The 17034-nt window shown below is 35.7% G+C and overlaps 1 pseudogene; it reads right to left on the bottom strand.

The window, feature by feature from the left end:
* Window positions 1-9139: 9139 nt before the first annotated feature.
* Window positions 9140-9739, bottom strand: LOC121488877 (annotated as a pseudogene).
* Window positions 9740-17034: the final 7295 nt, after the last annotated feature.

The raw sequence follows: 17034 nt of genomic DNA on the forward strand, positions 1-17034 counted from the left end.
CAACTTGAAGTTAATAAACATTTTTTTCAATAATAAAAACCGTTTCAACCAGATATTTTGCATTTTTATTCTTATCGATAGTGTTAGAAAGGCTTTTAGGTTTAGTTCTTGCTGCTTATGTGTTTCTTTTTCATCTTCTTTTTAAAAAATGTTTTCTTATAACCAAAGTATTCATATTTGCTTTTTTTAAACTACCATCTAGATAATAAGAAAAAAAATTGAGCACATGCATTATAGCAGCAACAATTCAAAAATCAGGAGAACTATATAAACAGACCTCTGATTTAGCTCCCAGTCCCTCTAAAGATAGCTTTGGAGTTAGATAGGTACACAGTCTGAGTAACCAATTTATTGCAGAGAAGCATTAGGGCAAAGATCATTCTTACTCATCTCAAGAACTCATTTTGGTAAAAATTATGTTGTCAAGAGCCAATTGTGAGTTCCTTAAGGTCAGAGATTAACTTTTATTCACTTTTTTAATCCCGAACATCAAAAGCCAAACCTAATGCCCGATGCATGGAAGAGACTAAAAAATGAATTTAATAAGTTTATAAAAGAGAGTTTGGGAAATTGAATTCATTGAAATTGATCAAATGCTTTTTGTAGCTGTAACTGAGGATTTTTTTGCAAAGTTAGCCACATATCACTTCCTTTTTAAACTAAATCAACCAGAATAGAAACTTTGTTTTATGAATATTGCATTATGACACATACGTGTTTGTCAAACACAGATTTGTTAAATAACTTGATAGTGAAATTAGCATATGCCCAAATTCAAAAACCAATTTAGAAATATTTATATTTTCTTGAATGAGTATTGTGTTTTTATCAAGAATATTGAAAAAATTAAAAAAAGAATATTGAACATTGGATGTTGGAATTAGTTACCAACTATGAAGAAACAATTATGTTCTGTGAGCTAAGGATGGTGTGATTTGATGCCTTTGAAGTACATTTGTTCTAATTTCCTGAAATAGCTTACAACAGTTTAGTTTATTTGTATTGCTGGAAGGTTTTAAAAACTGACAGTAAATTACTGTAATTAAACACCACTGTCTTTTGCCTTTTTACTATACAACCCCAAAAATACTTAGTTCCTTTCTTTAAGGCATTCTAATTTAAATAGGATGAATATACCTTAAATATAAATGTTAACAAATGAATAAAATGCTTGAATCAAGAGGGAAAAAAAAGTGAGGTCTTGAGCTGGAATAATTTAGCAACATTCTGCATCTCTGCCAAGGGTTAGTGGGGACACATACCCAGTCTCTGTTCTACTTACTGGGCTCATGTGAAGTCTTTTATTCCAGAACAGATGCATTTCTGTAATTCACACAGATGTGGATAGGCTGACATTGGCCCTAAGATTCTGAAGACTCATGAAATTTGTTTTTAAGGGAAAAATCTGATTCCTTACCGACTAATGTTTGCTTCTACTCTGTTTTTACCCCTTGCACATTTTTTTAGGGGAAATGTTTTATCCCAGGTTTAATTCAGATAATATGGTGAAATTCTTTTCCCCCTATATCAACCTACATCTTTACAAGAGAGGAAAATTTAATTGTGTCCTACAAAAGTGTAACTCAGTTATTGTATGGAAAGTTTGTTTTCAAGAAAATAGGATAACTCAGCATAAAGCAATAGTTTCTTTGATAGGTTTAAACATTTATGACTCCTGCCTGAATTTCCATGTGTCTCTGTTAAAGACTACATGAAAGGATAATTCAGTAAATAAACAATGCCCATTTTTCAATATTCTCTATAAAATTCTGAATAATACCAAAATCAAGTCCTTCTTCCTCCTTTCCTTCTAATATTAAGCTTTCCTAGAAGAGGAAATCTTACATGGCACTGAAAGTGCTTATCACCTTGTCAGTCTTCTCAGATTCCCTCTCAAGCTCTGTGACATTTTCCATAAATGAAAATTCCCAGTGTTGGACTTGGATTTGTAAGTGTAGATGAAAATAGATTAACAATAATCCTGATATTTTGTTCATTTCCTCTCATTTCACATCTTGTAGAGAACCAGTGTACTGATCATGGTTTCTCATAATCTACATGAAAAGCCAAAACAAGATTGTACTGCACTGTTCTTCAGTCAACCTAATTATACCAAGCAAAATGGGCTCCCCTTTGAGCAACCTTTGTAACCAGCTAAGATACACAGTGAGATGGAGAAGCACCTCAACATAGGTAACTGAATACAATGAATAATGCACTATTCTGGATAATGACTTAGTATAATGTAGCCAGTTAGAGTGCAAGAAAAATGTGTGCGTGCCGTGTAGAGTAACTTAACCAAAACATAACATTGCAGTGAAGTAGCTAGGAAGAGAGTACAATAGTTGTTTAATATACAATGCAGCATATATGACTTAACTAGCGTAAATAGCTACAGACTAAAAAATGAATTTCTTCATTCACACATTTGTGAAAGTGGTTATTTTGTGATTCATATGCTAAAAATATAACAGTTGTTACCTACAAGCCATCCATATGGTGTTCATATAGGTATAGAATTCAACATCATCTCTTTACTTTAAATACACTTTTTTTCTTAAAATATCATCAGGTTCTCCTCTCCCCCCCAACCGCCCCCCACCCCAAGGCTCCCATCGACTGGCACAATTGGTTCTGCATAAAAATGTGCTTACAAATAGTCCATGATTTAAGATGTTTAGAATCAAATATATTCTAAGTAATATGGTCAGATACATGCTGCTTGGCATCTGCTTAGGGAGGTTAAAATCAACCCAGGACCTAGGTTTTGTGCCATACTGCCATCTTTGACTAGTTTGAGATGAATAAGTTTATACTGAAGTATCAATGTGTCATTCATTGGGCTCTTATTTCAAATGTTTTCATGAACAATGAACGTAACTAAGTGGTCAGTTGGGTCCAGAGATTGTTATTGATAATTATTATGTTAACTGGGCAGTGGTAAAATAGAGAGCAATGACTTGAGTCAGGGAAACCCAGAATGAAATTTTTGCTTTTGTACCTGATAAGCTCTTGCCACTTAGTGAGAGTAAATTAATGATGCTGAGCCTGTTTCTTGAGACAAATACCTGTACTAAACATAAAGTATGATAACCTAGGAACTGCCTACAGTGATTGAATGCAACCATGCAGCTGAAGCTTCTAGTCCTTTATTATTTATTAAAGCATGAGACTCTAGTAGGTGTATATCAAGAGCAACACTTTTTGCTTTTTACTTAAAAAAAAAAAAAATCTCCATTATCCTTTTAAGCCACATCAGTTAAATTATCTTCCCTTGCTTTGACTAATGCTTAGGCTGATTCACAGCTTTTCTGGTCACTTTCAAAAATAAATATGCAGTTTAATTTTTCAGGCCTTACATTGCCCATTACAAACTAAATACTATGCTTCTTCCTGTTTTAATTCAAAGACACTGTGTCCTCAGGTCCTGCTCCCATTTCCTTCATGGTGATCCCAAATCCTTACTGTCATTCTTCCCTTAAGATTGAGACAAGTCACTTCACCTTTGCTTTTTTCCTCAATTCACCTAACCTCACATCAAGGAGAATGGAGGCCATGTGCCTCACATGGATTGCCCTCTGACCATTATTCTGAGGGGTCATAAAGGAAAGTTTCAGAATTTTTAATTCCTTTACAGAATTTCTTCCTACCCTATGGTAGCAAATTTGTTACCTAGCTCATAACCAGATAACAAACTCCTTCGCACTCTACATGCAATTCCATGTTTGGAAGCCAGTCCCCTAAACTTAGTAGTTTTTTTTTCTAGAGTTGAGATATCCAATTATTTCTTACACTACAATATTTCATTTATTTCATACTAGTCATCAATGCCCCCAATTTTCCATATGCATGATGCAACTGGCATTTTATGGGAATGATTAGGATTCAAAGGAACATCACTTACTATACTATTTTGCTGAAAATGCCCAGGTATCAAACTGAGTTCATAATGTGCTAATGGAACCTGAAAGTTGCTCTGGTCCTTCTTTCAAAAAAAAACAAACAAACAAAAAAAAAAGTTTACCATTTTGTTTTGCCAAAACCAAAAGTTAACTATGTTAAATTTCTGAAATTCCTCATTATCTTTTAATATTTCATCTCTTTTTATAATGAAAAAACACATCCCTTCCCCACTAGAAAATTTCCACTAGAAAATGTATTAAAAATAAATATTTTACAGGATAAAATGCTGTTTCTTCTGCAATTTAGACTTCAGACACTTACCTTTTCCATTGACTAACTTCCTTACTGTCTGAATGCCAATATTGTGTATGTGTTATAAACATGGATTCTGGTTTTAATCTGCCTAGATTAGGTTCCTGCTTCTGCTCCTAGACCTGCTGGGTAAATTTGGGCAAGTTAGTTTATTTTTGTGTCTCAGTTTCACTGCTTTAATCAGCAAGATAAGTCAGAACGTGGTGGAAATTACCATTTATATCGTGGCATTAATTTTTGCAATTCCCATGCCATTGTAGACAACAGACATCATAGAATTCTTCCAAAAAGCTGATTATCCCAGTTCAATACATTTTGAATGCCTGGAGAAGGCAATATCCTTTGGTCCTTTTTGGGGGTGATTATTATCAGGTGGCTGATTAAATTGCTGAAAATAGATTAATTCCAACATCTGCAGTCCTTGAACCTTGAAACTCCTTTCCTTATGGTATATAAGAAAAATTCCAGGGATCCCTGGGTGGTGCAGCGGTTTGGCGCCTGCCTTTGGCCCAGGGTGCGATCCTGGAGACCCGGGATCAAATCCCACGTCGGGCTCCTGGTGCATGGAGCCTGCTTCTCCCTCTGCCTGTGTCTCTCTCTCTCTCTGTGATTATCATAAATAAATAAAAATTAAAAAAACAAAAGAAAAATTCCAACAGCTTGACTTTGTTGATGACAGGTCACCATTAAGTCCAGGCCTCAATTAGTTAACCTAATAAACCATAAATATTACTTCAGCAGATCAAACCAAGACAAGAGACTCCAAAACCTGGAAGAGTGAGTGCATGCATGCTAGTAAGTTTTTTCAAACTGAGCCTCATATTTTATTACCTTTTGTCTAACTCCCACTCAAATGCTTTTCAGGATCTTGCTAATACAAGTTGAAACATTCTTTATGGTTTTGTTTTTGTTGTTGTTCTTTAATGTAAAATCATTGTCTTCTCATACATTTTGGTGTTAATGACAGGTGATGGGGTGTTTATAAGGCAGTTGTTTCTGTATCTTAAGTTTCTTATGTTGGGATGGAATGTTTTCCTGAAAAGTAGGTATGGTGTTGCTTTCACAGGTAAAGGTAGTTCAGGATTTTGGAGATTAGCATTTTTCAGACATACCTACATTTGCTTAAAGACTCCGTCCCATGTCTCACAGCCCCACTAAATCTTCACAAATGCCATTCCCATAGCACAGGGGTTCACAAACATTTTCTTTAAAGAGCAAGGTAAGACATGCTTTACTGAGCCTTGTAGCCCACTCAGACTATGTTTTTTGTTTTATTTTGTTTTTAAAGATTTTATTTATTCATTCATGAGAGACACACAGAGAAAGAGGCAGATACACAGGCAGAGGGAGAAGCAGGCTCATGTAGGGACCCTGATGTGGGACTCGATCCCGGGACTCCAGGATCACTCCCTGGGCCGAAGGCAAGCAAGCACTAAACCGCTGAGCCCATAGTCTGGGACCCCCAGACTATGTTGAAACAACTCAATTCTGTCAACTGCCACTGGTATCATGTAAACCAATCTTGTGACTGCTCTAACAATACTTTATTTATAAAAAGAAGTGGTAGCTTGACAGCCACAGTTTGCCAACCCCTACCTTAGCATAAGAGATTTGCTGGAATTTAGCCTTGGAAGGAAACTGCAACTTTACCGATCTTACAATTAGATTGTACCTGCTTAGTTCTTAGCTATATCTGCCTAGTGATTATAAGCAAACAGAAACCCCCTCAAAGCTGTGGAAGTCTTCTGGCGTGCAATTTGTAACTTCATAACTTTTCAGTTTTCTTTTTTTTCTCTTATATATGTTCCCTGGGAATTTCAGAAGAAGCTAAGCGCCTACTAAAGTTTGTATGTATCCTTGTTATTATGGCATCTGTCACAGCCATTTAAATTCTTAGCACCTTATCCTCCTCCTAGATTTCATTCTATATTATACCAGGAATGATTTGAATAATTATGATGAAACTGCATACTATGGATTACATGTGTCACATTTCCCCAGACATGAGATGATCCCAGTACTGCTTGAATATATGAGGAAATGAAATCGGACTCTGATTTTTATAGTTTGTTGCATGGGTCCACTTCTGACACTAATTACTGAATCAGTGAGGGTCACTGCTGATAACAAATGACATAATCAAATTAGGATAATTTAAGATTATTTCAATAAAGAGCTATTCACAAAGGCACAAGGCAATGTACAAGGAAAACAGCATACACTTTGGCAAATGCCTTATCCAAGATGCATTCATTTGTATTCAGTTGAATTTCAGAAGTCAGTTTGGTTTGTCCTGATATTTTTGAAATTTTGGAGCTACATTATGATACCTTCCTACACAATAGTTCCAGACTATTTAATATGATACTAAGAAGTTGTCAAATTAGAAGCATTAATATCAATCTTTCATGGAATTTACCTCTTAAATCATATGTAAGGTTGGAATAAATTCTGATAAAATTTGGACTTTCCTCAAAAAGAACTGGTCAAAACTACATTATAATCAATGATTTTGGGGGGAGGGAAAACATATCAATTTAAACAACTAATGATTTTTTTTAGGAATTAAGGGAAATCTAAATTATGGACAAATTTTGGAAAATACATAAAAATATTCTCAGTTACATATTATAACTTTAATTAGTTACAGTTGTTCTAGTTAAAATCTTAAGAGTTGAAAAACTTGCTTAAAATCCTACACATATTAAATGGAAGATACTGAGCACAGATGGTCCAAACCACAGGTCCCCAGACCCAAGGTCCACAGCCCTCAATCCACCTCAGGGTCTTAGGGAAACTTCAATAACCAATTAGAATGACTACTGTTGTTATACATGCACTCCAGCTCTTGCTTATATAAAAGAAGCTTATAAAGTACTATAAAAGTGGCTTATTCTCTAATATTATGAGACCATTCTCCTTGAAATATTTTAGTTTGGCATTTGAATACACATTATTTTCCCACCTACTAAATTGAGCTTTAAGTTAACCTTAAAAGTGGCATATTGCCATTTACTTTTTACCAAATCTTAATTGCTGAAATCTAAGAAAGATTCGGTGTATATAATATCCCTCATATTTAGAATTACTTTATGTATATTGAATCAGGTATGGTCATGCTATTTCTTTGGGCCTGGCCACCAACAGGAATATCTAAAGGCTATTTTTCTATTTCCTTATGATAATCATTTTGTATCAGTAATTCCTAACTCTAATTTCATTTAGTCAAAACGGAAAAAAATAAAATGTCTAGAAAAGAAGTTATTGTACATTGGGCATCTCAGATACTAGTATGACAAGTAAGAGTGGAAAGAAGTGTTAACCACTAACGGGAACAGCTTTAGATTTAGGGAAACTCATACCTCCAATTATTAAAAAAAAAAAAGAAGAAGAAATACATTTCCAAAAGGATGTGTAAGTACAGGGGATTTTATCAGAATTTAGGTGATTCGTTGTTCATGTATCAATATTTGAACATTACATGAATATTACACACAAAATTTAATGTTCAAAACATAATCATTAACGATCTTCTTAAAACTGAGTGGCATGTAGAATTGTATTTTTTATGGTAATGTATAAGGGAACTTAACTGTTTTTCTTTGCTCATGGTAGTCTTTTCTCCCTTTCTCACATATCTGCTTGGTTCATACTTCATTTTACTACCATATAAATGCAACAAATTTGGGGCAGGTCACATTCCTGTTCCCTATTACTAAAGTTACATTCACCCAGCTTCCATTTCTCTTTTAGAAGCACCAGGCCTTTTGCTATAGATCTATCGCTATATATCTAACCCAATGAGTCTCATTCTTAGGGTCAGCACACATCCTGCATTTTATGGATGACCATCAGTGGCAGCATAATAGCTTGTGCTCCAGGAAGATATACTATGCAATCACACATAATCAAGTATTTCTTTTCAGCAAGGCTTGAGAAACTAAATAAAGCAATCATGTAAAATGTCCAATGGCTATAAACACTTACTCTTTGACAAGAGGTTTTTATGTTTTCCATACATTTTAATTTAGAAAAAAAGCATTAGAAGATTTTATTTTTTTATTTTTTTTCATTAGAAGATTTTAATTTTATATCACAATTATTGTACAAAAACACAAAAAAGTTTAGCTCTTATTTCAAATAGAAAAAAAATGGTATTATGGTTAAAAACCTTTTTTTTTTTTTCTTTTACAGGCCATCTTATAAAAACTGACAAGACTTGAAAGATAACATATGTAAAATAATACTTCCCAGAATTTGATTCTTGTCTTTTCTCAGATTCATGTAAGGGTGAAAAATTCCTTCTTCATTAGCTTTTCTGGTATCTCATATATTCTTGTGTTTATATAATTCCAGTAAGGGGGCAACCAGGGTGGCTCAGCAGTTTAGCACCGCCTTCAGCCCAGGGCCTGATCCTGGAGACCTGGGATCGAGTCCCACATCGGGTTCCCTGCATGGAACCTGCTTCTCCCTCTGCCTGTGTCTCTGCCTCTCTCTCTCTCTCTCTCATGAATAAATAAATAAAATCTTTTAAAAAAATAATTCCAGTAAGGCCTTGATTTTGAGTTTAAATGTGTAAGAATATAAAATTTAGTGAAACAAGCAATGACAATATAAATTCATAAATGGGTACTTAAATATTTTTACAATGTATTAGAGTGAGAAGCAATGTTAAGAATAGGTGTAAATAAAGTACTAACCTAGTAAATAAGACTGATAATATGAGAGAAATTTTCTTGGAGAGACTCCAGTTTACTTTGAGGAATGCATAGAATTTAGCTGCATGAAGAAGAAATAAGGCATTTTATTTTTTTTTCATTCAACAAGAAGCCATAACTTTATTAATGATAGAAACAGTACAAATTTCAAACCAAGCTGCAGTTATTCTTTTGAAACACCAAAAAATGTCCTTGTTTTCACATGGTTACGTTGTTAATTCCATAACAGCATTTACAATATCATTACTGTTGTTATTCAGGGCTGGGACTGCCTTTGCTCTTGACACATTTGCTTGTGACATGACCAGTTCTATGTCCTTAACCTCTACACTCGTTTCATCAACTTCTTCCTGTTCACTCTCCTCTTGTACAGTTGGAGTCTGTGTGTTTTCTTGAATGTTTGAGACAGCTTCACCTTGAACTTTGAATTTCTCAGCAGCTGCTAGATGTGCTTGCTGAGATAAATCCTCGATCTTGGCTTCCCCAAAAACTATGCAGGTATCTGAAGCTGGGCTCTTGTCTGGATATTGACTCTTGTAACCCCTGTAACCTATTGAAGATCCAGTTTGGACATAGCCTTTCGTGCCTTCTTTTCACTCCGGCTCTGTTTGGCTTTACTGACTGGTTCTCCATCGATTTCAGCTGCTGCTGCCAGCTGGGCTTGTTGTATGGTTGCTTGTGTGGAATCCTGTTCCTCAAGGTCTGGTCCTGATTCATCACTGTCAGATTTTGTTCCAGACCCTGTTTCTGCCTGGTGCTGAGGGGACTCCTGCTCTGTAGCAGGTTTCTGTGACTTCACCAGACATTTTGTGTGGGGAACACAGAACCAAGGTGGTAGCAGAAAGAGGGAATAAGGCATTCTAGACAGAGTCCCATGATCTCCACGAAATGTGATATGTTCAGAAAGCAAATCATTCCATGTATCTTGGTTAGAAGTGGTACAGCAAAATCTCTAGTTGCCTACCAAATATTAATTTTCTTTCTCTATTCCTCTATTAATGCTTTCTGACTCTCTTAATCACAAGAATATCTAGCTTTTTCTTTAAATCTAGGTGGGGGGATCCCTGGGTGGCGCAGCGGTTTGGCGCCTGCCTTTGGCCCAGGGCGCGATCCTGGAGACCCGGGATCGAATCCCACATCGGGCTCCCGGTGCATGGAGCCTGCTTCTCCCTCTGCCTGTGTCTCTGCCTCTCTCTCTCTCTCTCTCTCTCTCTCTCTCTGTGACTATCATAAATAAATAAAAATTAAAAAAAATTTATAAATCTAGGTGGGACCACATAATTAAGTTGTGGCCAAAGATGCAAGGGGAGATTGGTTTGATCCCATCTGGAAGAATCCTTAAGGAAGTAGCATAACCTTCTTTGCCCCCTTTTCAATCGTGGTAACTGGGATTCAGATATTTGGATTTCTGTGTGTGAGAAAGAAATAAACTGATATTTGCTTTTAAAAAATCTATTTTTGAATTTTTGTTACTAGTGGCTAAACATAATTTTAACAAGTATATACGAAGAGTAGAGAGATACTTTAACCAAGAATCATACCATGAAGTTCTTTATACGTCAAAGATTTTTAACTGTGGCTTTTGAATATTGGGAAGTCCTTAGTACTTTCAAACAAGGGGATACTATAACGGATTTGAATTTTAGAAATATGATTCAGTAATAATAGAATAGATTTGAATGTTATTGGACAGGAAATCCAGTTCAAAATCTAGTTGAGTAATCTAAATGTATCTAGGAAGACTCCAGGGCTTTAATTAAATCATAGTATCATTAACCAACATGGGAAATAAAGGCAAAGGGCATGTTTTGAGAAACAGTAATGAGTTCAGCTTTGGGTATTGGGAAAGAGAGTATCTATGAGACATTCAAGAAAAGCTATATGGCTCTTATTGATTCGAGAAGAAAATTCTGATAACCAGTAGTCAACATCCTTTATACACAAACATATCAATAAAGTGACTAAAGATCTAACCCTATTTTCTCTCAAGTCAAGCTAAAACCTTCTCTACAAACCAAATAAGCATGGAAACTTGTTTAAATACATACATACAAATATAAAACAAAATAAAGAACACAATGGACACCATTCTCTCTCATTAACACAGGTACACTTAGAGTTTACATTCCCAGTGCCTCATGTCACAGAGAAGTATAAGAAAAAAATCACCATGATGTGGACATGTAATGTATTGAAGTATTTTTCCTGTTTTGCCTCTAATTCTGTCTTGCGTATAGACTGACCTGTAAGGAAACAAAGTGTCCCCCTATGATGTCATTCTCAAGCCCTTTATAACCTTCAGAAACTGTGTGGAAGAGTCTGAAAAGAATATTAATATAGAATGAATCCTGTGATAGCATAAATTAATCCAATAGAGTTTTAAGCTAATGACTTAAGAGTACAATTTAATAATTTAGTAAATGACTCAATCCCTATTCCTATAGACCTTCTGAGATATAAATTTCAATTCTGTATTTCTCTGGCACACTAAAAGTAAAATACATATGCAATTCAATGTTCTTATTCTAAAAGATTTTGTAATAGACCAATTCACTTATCTTCCCCTTCTCTGCCATTTATTTCAATTGAATAAATACAATACATTTCTTCCCTGTTTTGATTGAATAAGTGAGACAGTAATTCCTGCATTGATGCCTTTATAATTCCTGCCTTGATTAATAGAACAAGTATTTGTAGAATAGAGAAAAGTGAATAAATGCATTTATATCTAAATTAACAGAAACGTATTCTGGAATTTTAGAAAGGGAGGATGGGGCAAAAAATAGGATGGGGGCTGGTTAGTCATATAATAATTGTTTCTAAGGTATCAGTATCTTACCTAATTATTTAAATTTGTATATGGAATTAGTTTTAAAATAGATATATTATGTAGGAATTTCTAAATTCATATACTTGTAACATAAAATACCTTGAAGCCACAAAAATTACGATATGATAACATACTTAATGTCAGGAAAACATATTCATAATTACTAATATGCATAAAAGCAAACATATAACACATTTATCAGCATAATCAAATTTTATACAAAATATACATAATATTTAATGCATATCCATTTAAAACTTAAGTGCTTTCTGGGACACCTGGTGGCTCAGTGGTTGAGTGTTTGCCTTTAGCTCAGGGCATGATCCCAGGTCTGGGGATTGAGTCCCATGTTCGGCTCCCTGTGAGGAGCCTACTTCTCCCTCTGTCTATGTCTCTGCTTCTCTCTGTGTCTCCCACGAATAAATAAATAAAATCTTTTAAAAAAGAAAAAGAAAAAAGTGTTTTCTGGTATAACGTCAAAATCTGTACAATTTTGGTTATCTAATTTTATATATCTATACTTTCTCCCATGAAGATATATCACTTTTATGATGATACAAACTAAAAAAAGAAACAAACAAAATAAAACCAGCACAAAAAAAATTTTTTTTAAACATATACTGAGAGGGATGCCTGGGTGGCTCAGTGGTTGAGCATCTGCCTTCATCTCAGGGCCTAATCCTGGAATCTGTGATTGAGTACCACATTGGGCTCCTTGCAGGGATCCTGCTTCTCCCTCTGCCTGTTTCTGCCTTTCTCTCTGTGTCTCTCATTATATATATATCTTTAAAAAGCATATACTGAGAAAATAAACAAAATTACTCAAAGGGTTGCTTCCATAAAATTTCAGAAGGAAATTTACTCATATATAATCTATTTAACAGCCAACATTAGCATAAAAATATACAACTTTTATTATTTTAGGACAAGCAATGGGAACATAATATAACATTTAAAAGAATGATTTGCAAATTCAACATAGTTCAGTTGATTTCTTACATATCCAGATGTATTCTCACATAGGCCATTTGAAAAATACAGTATATTCAATTTAGCATTCAAATTTTTCTATTACAATTCCCTTCTCTCCTCAAGCACACTATTTGTCACTATTATTCCTAAACTTGACATTATACTTTCTTAATCCTTTCCTTTCCCTGAGATCCACTGCCTTATTGATTTGCCTTCTAAAACTCTGATCATCTCTCTTCACATTCCACATTTTTGTGCTCTTCTTCTTTTATTCATTCCTTCAATATAAATAACCTGTGTTTTTTATGAGTGAGAAATAATCAGGGGAGGAAATATCTATGATAGGGGAGAAGACAAAAGTCACCAAGGTAAGCAAGTATAATCGAACGTAAATAAATTACTGTGTGCTGGCAAAACAACACAGTTTATCAGATTTGGATGGTAGTGAATACAACACTGTGGTGAAGAGAAAATCAGCAAAGAAAGTACGTAAAAACAAGGAATGGATTTCATTCTTTATCTAAAAAAAAAAAAAGGAAAACACAAACAAACAAACAAAAAACAGTGAGGACAGCCAAGAACTCAGTGGGGATTATAACAAATGGAGTTAAACATTTCAGTTGCCTTGGCAACAGAACCACCACCTTATGCTAGTAATATCATGGTGATAAAAACACAGATAAATGATGTAAATAGCAAGTAGGACCCATATTAGGATGCTTAGTTTTTCCTTGGAGAGTATTCAAGGAGATATTTGGGAGTATTTTTCTGTTATAGGTCATGTAGGAAGAACATAATGAATACATTAAAGAAAGAGAGATACCTCACACCTTCCCAATCCCTCTCTCTCTCTACCCTCCTGCCAGATACACAGCTCACCTCTTTGTTCTAGATCAGTGCTAAGTAATAAATCATGTAGTTGTAAATTCCTATGTTGCTTTGGTTAATTTAATAGGCACTGATGCATGGCAAGAAAGCTTAGAATTCAGGGATCCCTGGGTGGCTCAGCAGATTAGCACCTGCCTTCAACCCAGGGCATGATCCTGAAGTCCCAGGATCGAGTCCTGTGTGGGGGCCCCTGCATGATGGAGCCTGCTTCTCCCTCTGCCTGTGTCGCTGCCTCTCTCTCTCTCTCTCTCTCTCTCTCTCTGTCTCCCATGAATAAATAAATAAAGTCTTAAAAAAAAAGAAAGAAAGAAAGAAAAGAAACCTTAGAATTCAAGGATCCAAAATAGGAAACAAAGTGGGTACTCTTCTCTTGGAACCCTGTGTTGTGGTTCAGAGCAATGTAGGCAGCTGATATTTACATTGACCTCTCATTTCTCTCACCTTGAAGGGCTGTGCTTTCTGCAGAATGGTAGTGTAGATAGGGAGTGAATAATTTGGCCAAGCAGCAGGAAATAGGAGCAAATATCTGGGAGGTTGGGAGGTCTCTGGTAAAATGGAGATTCGGCTATTCTGAAAAATAGGTATCAAACATAACAGCTGAGAAGGAATTTCTGGAAAAGCTCACTGATTTCTAATATCTCAGGTCAATATGTATTTGATTGTTTAATAGCCACATTAAAAAAAATGGAGGAGGTGAGCTTTTAATATCTCAAATGGTCTTTGAGGTAATTAATCCAAATAGTGAAACAGAGTTATTGTAAAGGGGGAAAAAAAAATAACCTTAGAAATACCTATGGTGGGCAGCCTGGGTGGCTCATGGTTTAGTGCTGCCTTTGGCTCAGGGCATGATCCTGGAGTCCTGGGATGTAGTCCTTCATTGGGCTCCCTGCACAGAGCCTGCTTCTCCCTCTGCCTGTGTCTCTGCCTCTCTCTCTCTGTGTGTCTCTCATGAATAAATAAATAAAATATATTTTTAAAAAGAAATACCTATGGTTCAGGAGAGAAAGAGCCTTATAAAAAGTCTGGCATTAACAATGGCTGGAAAGAAAGGTAGAAACCAAAGATCCAGAATTAAGGAGATCCCTCTCCAGAATTCCGCCAATATGAAGACTGAGGTGGTGGGATGTGAAAGCAGATATACCAGGAAGACAAAGCTCACCTTCACTAGGAAAGTAATCTACAAACCTGAATGCTAGAATCTTTGGCAGGGTGTTGGAATCCCACTTCCCAGATTTGTAGCCAACTCTCCTTGACTGAGGATGATATAAAACAGTGACTAGGGAAATGGACCAACGTCTTTTTTTTAAGGGACTGCCTTTGTGAAGAAGACAAATCTATGAAAGTTGCTGTCAATAAATGAACTCTACAAGAGAAAAATAGATAAATGCCAAAGATGAAGATATGGAAATAGCAGAGTTAAAAAAAAAAATCTAGTTTCTGTTAACCTTCTCTGAGAAAGCTAAATAACAGACTAATTTCTAGTTATTGTATTACTGCAATAATTCTTTTTTTTTTAAGCTTTTATTTATTTATTCATGAGAGACACACAGAGAGAGAGGCAGCGACACAGGCAGAGGGAGAAGCAGGCTCCATCCAGGGAGCCCAACGTGGGACTCAATCCCATGTCTCCAGGATCACACCCTGAGCTGAAGGCGGCGATAAACTGCCAAGCCCTACTGCAAGAATTCTGTGTGATAAGTACATCCTCTTCTGTATAAGACAGTTGGCCTTAGACGCTTATTTTCGTAATACTAATATAAATCATTTTAGTTAAAATCAGTATTGAGATACTAAAGAGTTGTCTTAAGTAACAATGTAGGATTTCCCTGGGTTAATGGTAATTTCCTTTATACATTTTGTCTGAATCCTGAAACACATGTGTTAAATGTGCCTCACCGGCTGGAACTGCTGGATATTTGTAAAAGATAAGTGAGAATATAAGGAGCTGAATATTTCTGAATATTCTGAATATTTTCAGGAAAAAAAATTGCTGAATGTTTTCAGGACCATCCTTAATTCCCATGTGTTAGAAATTAAGTGGTCATCTAGAATGCTAAATAGCCAAATAGTTGTTTTTTGTTTCTGTTTTTGTTTTTCTAAAAGCAGCTGGTGCTCCTGCCTGCGACATAAATGGAAGAAGTTGACAGTGTATCTCTTAGCTTTAGAAACCTGGCAGAAAAACAAACCAGGTATTTATTTATATGCATGCATATGTGCACATGTGCATATTTTTGGACAATTTTGGTACATTGGTGGTATCCATTATCTAAAGCTCCTGTGATTTCTAAGCTGGGAAACACAACAGGAAGAGTGCTAGAGCAATACCTACATTTCCTTAAGCAAAATGTGGGAAAATGCTTAAGACAGAAATGCATATTTTGATATGAGAGTGTTACATGAAAAGAAAATTTTGGCAGAAAGAAAGGTCATTATATTAGAGGGAGACATGTGGAAGTAAGTTAGAAGCTCTGGCACTAAGAGTTTGGGAAAGAAGCTGCTCTGGTAAAGACTGTAGGAGTACCCATACTTACAGCAGGCTTTGAATCCTTGTTGTTAGGTGGGCATGACCAAGATCAAGGTGAAATGAAAAAAAGCAATTTAACAAATGAGGAAATTAATTAGGCCCAACTGAGTAAAAATAGGCTGTTGTTCCCAAGCCCAAGCCACAAAGAGAACATAGAAGAGGTAGGTTCTGGTGAAAATGTTCTCAGAATGCAAACTCTCCCAAAAGGGGAAGAGGCTAGACTCTTCCCAAAACCGATGATATGACTAACAAGTCTTGGCATCCTCCCTCTGGGAGACCAGAAGATACCACAATGTGGAATTAAACAGAATTAAACTGGGAATTAAATGGAAGTTTATGATCAGGGTGCTTTCCCCAGCCTGAAGTCAGCCAGTCAAATGGGATTCAGTGTTTCCCAGGGTAATCTGAAGCATTTGGATTTCTGGGGATCACTTCCTTGCAAGAGAGAGTCACCTAAAACAAATCCCAAGCAGTCAAGAATCCTCTAATGACTCAAGTCAGAGGAAAATGCTTATTTGGTAAACAAAATAATACAGTGGGAATGACATACTAAGATATGACTATCTGAGCAGATTCCACATATTTTATAAATATTAGATATTCTTCTTAGTCTGGTTTCTGGAGTAAGAAATACATTCAGATTTCAGAACCTACGTTGTTTATCCTCTGTCTCTATTTTTTTTCTCATTAAGAAAATTAAGAGTTTAAGTTATCTACTTAACTTAATGATGTTAAGTTATCTACTTAAGTTAATGATGTTTTCAAGAATTCTAATAGTCTGGGATGCCTGTGTGGCTCAGCAGTTGAGGGCATGTCTTCAGCTCAGGGCATGGTCCTGGAGTCTTGGGATTTAGTCCCACATCAGGCTCCCTGTGAGGAGCCTGCTT

The sequence above is a fragment of the Vulpes lagopus genome, chromosome 4 (assembly GCF_018345385.1).
Source record: "Vulpes lagopus strain Blue_001 chromosome 4, ASM1834538v1, whole genome shotgun sequence".
NCBI lineage: Eukaryota > Metazoa > Chordata > Mammalia > Carnivora > Canidae > Vulpes > Vulpes lagopus.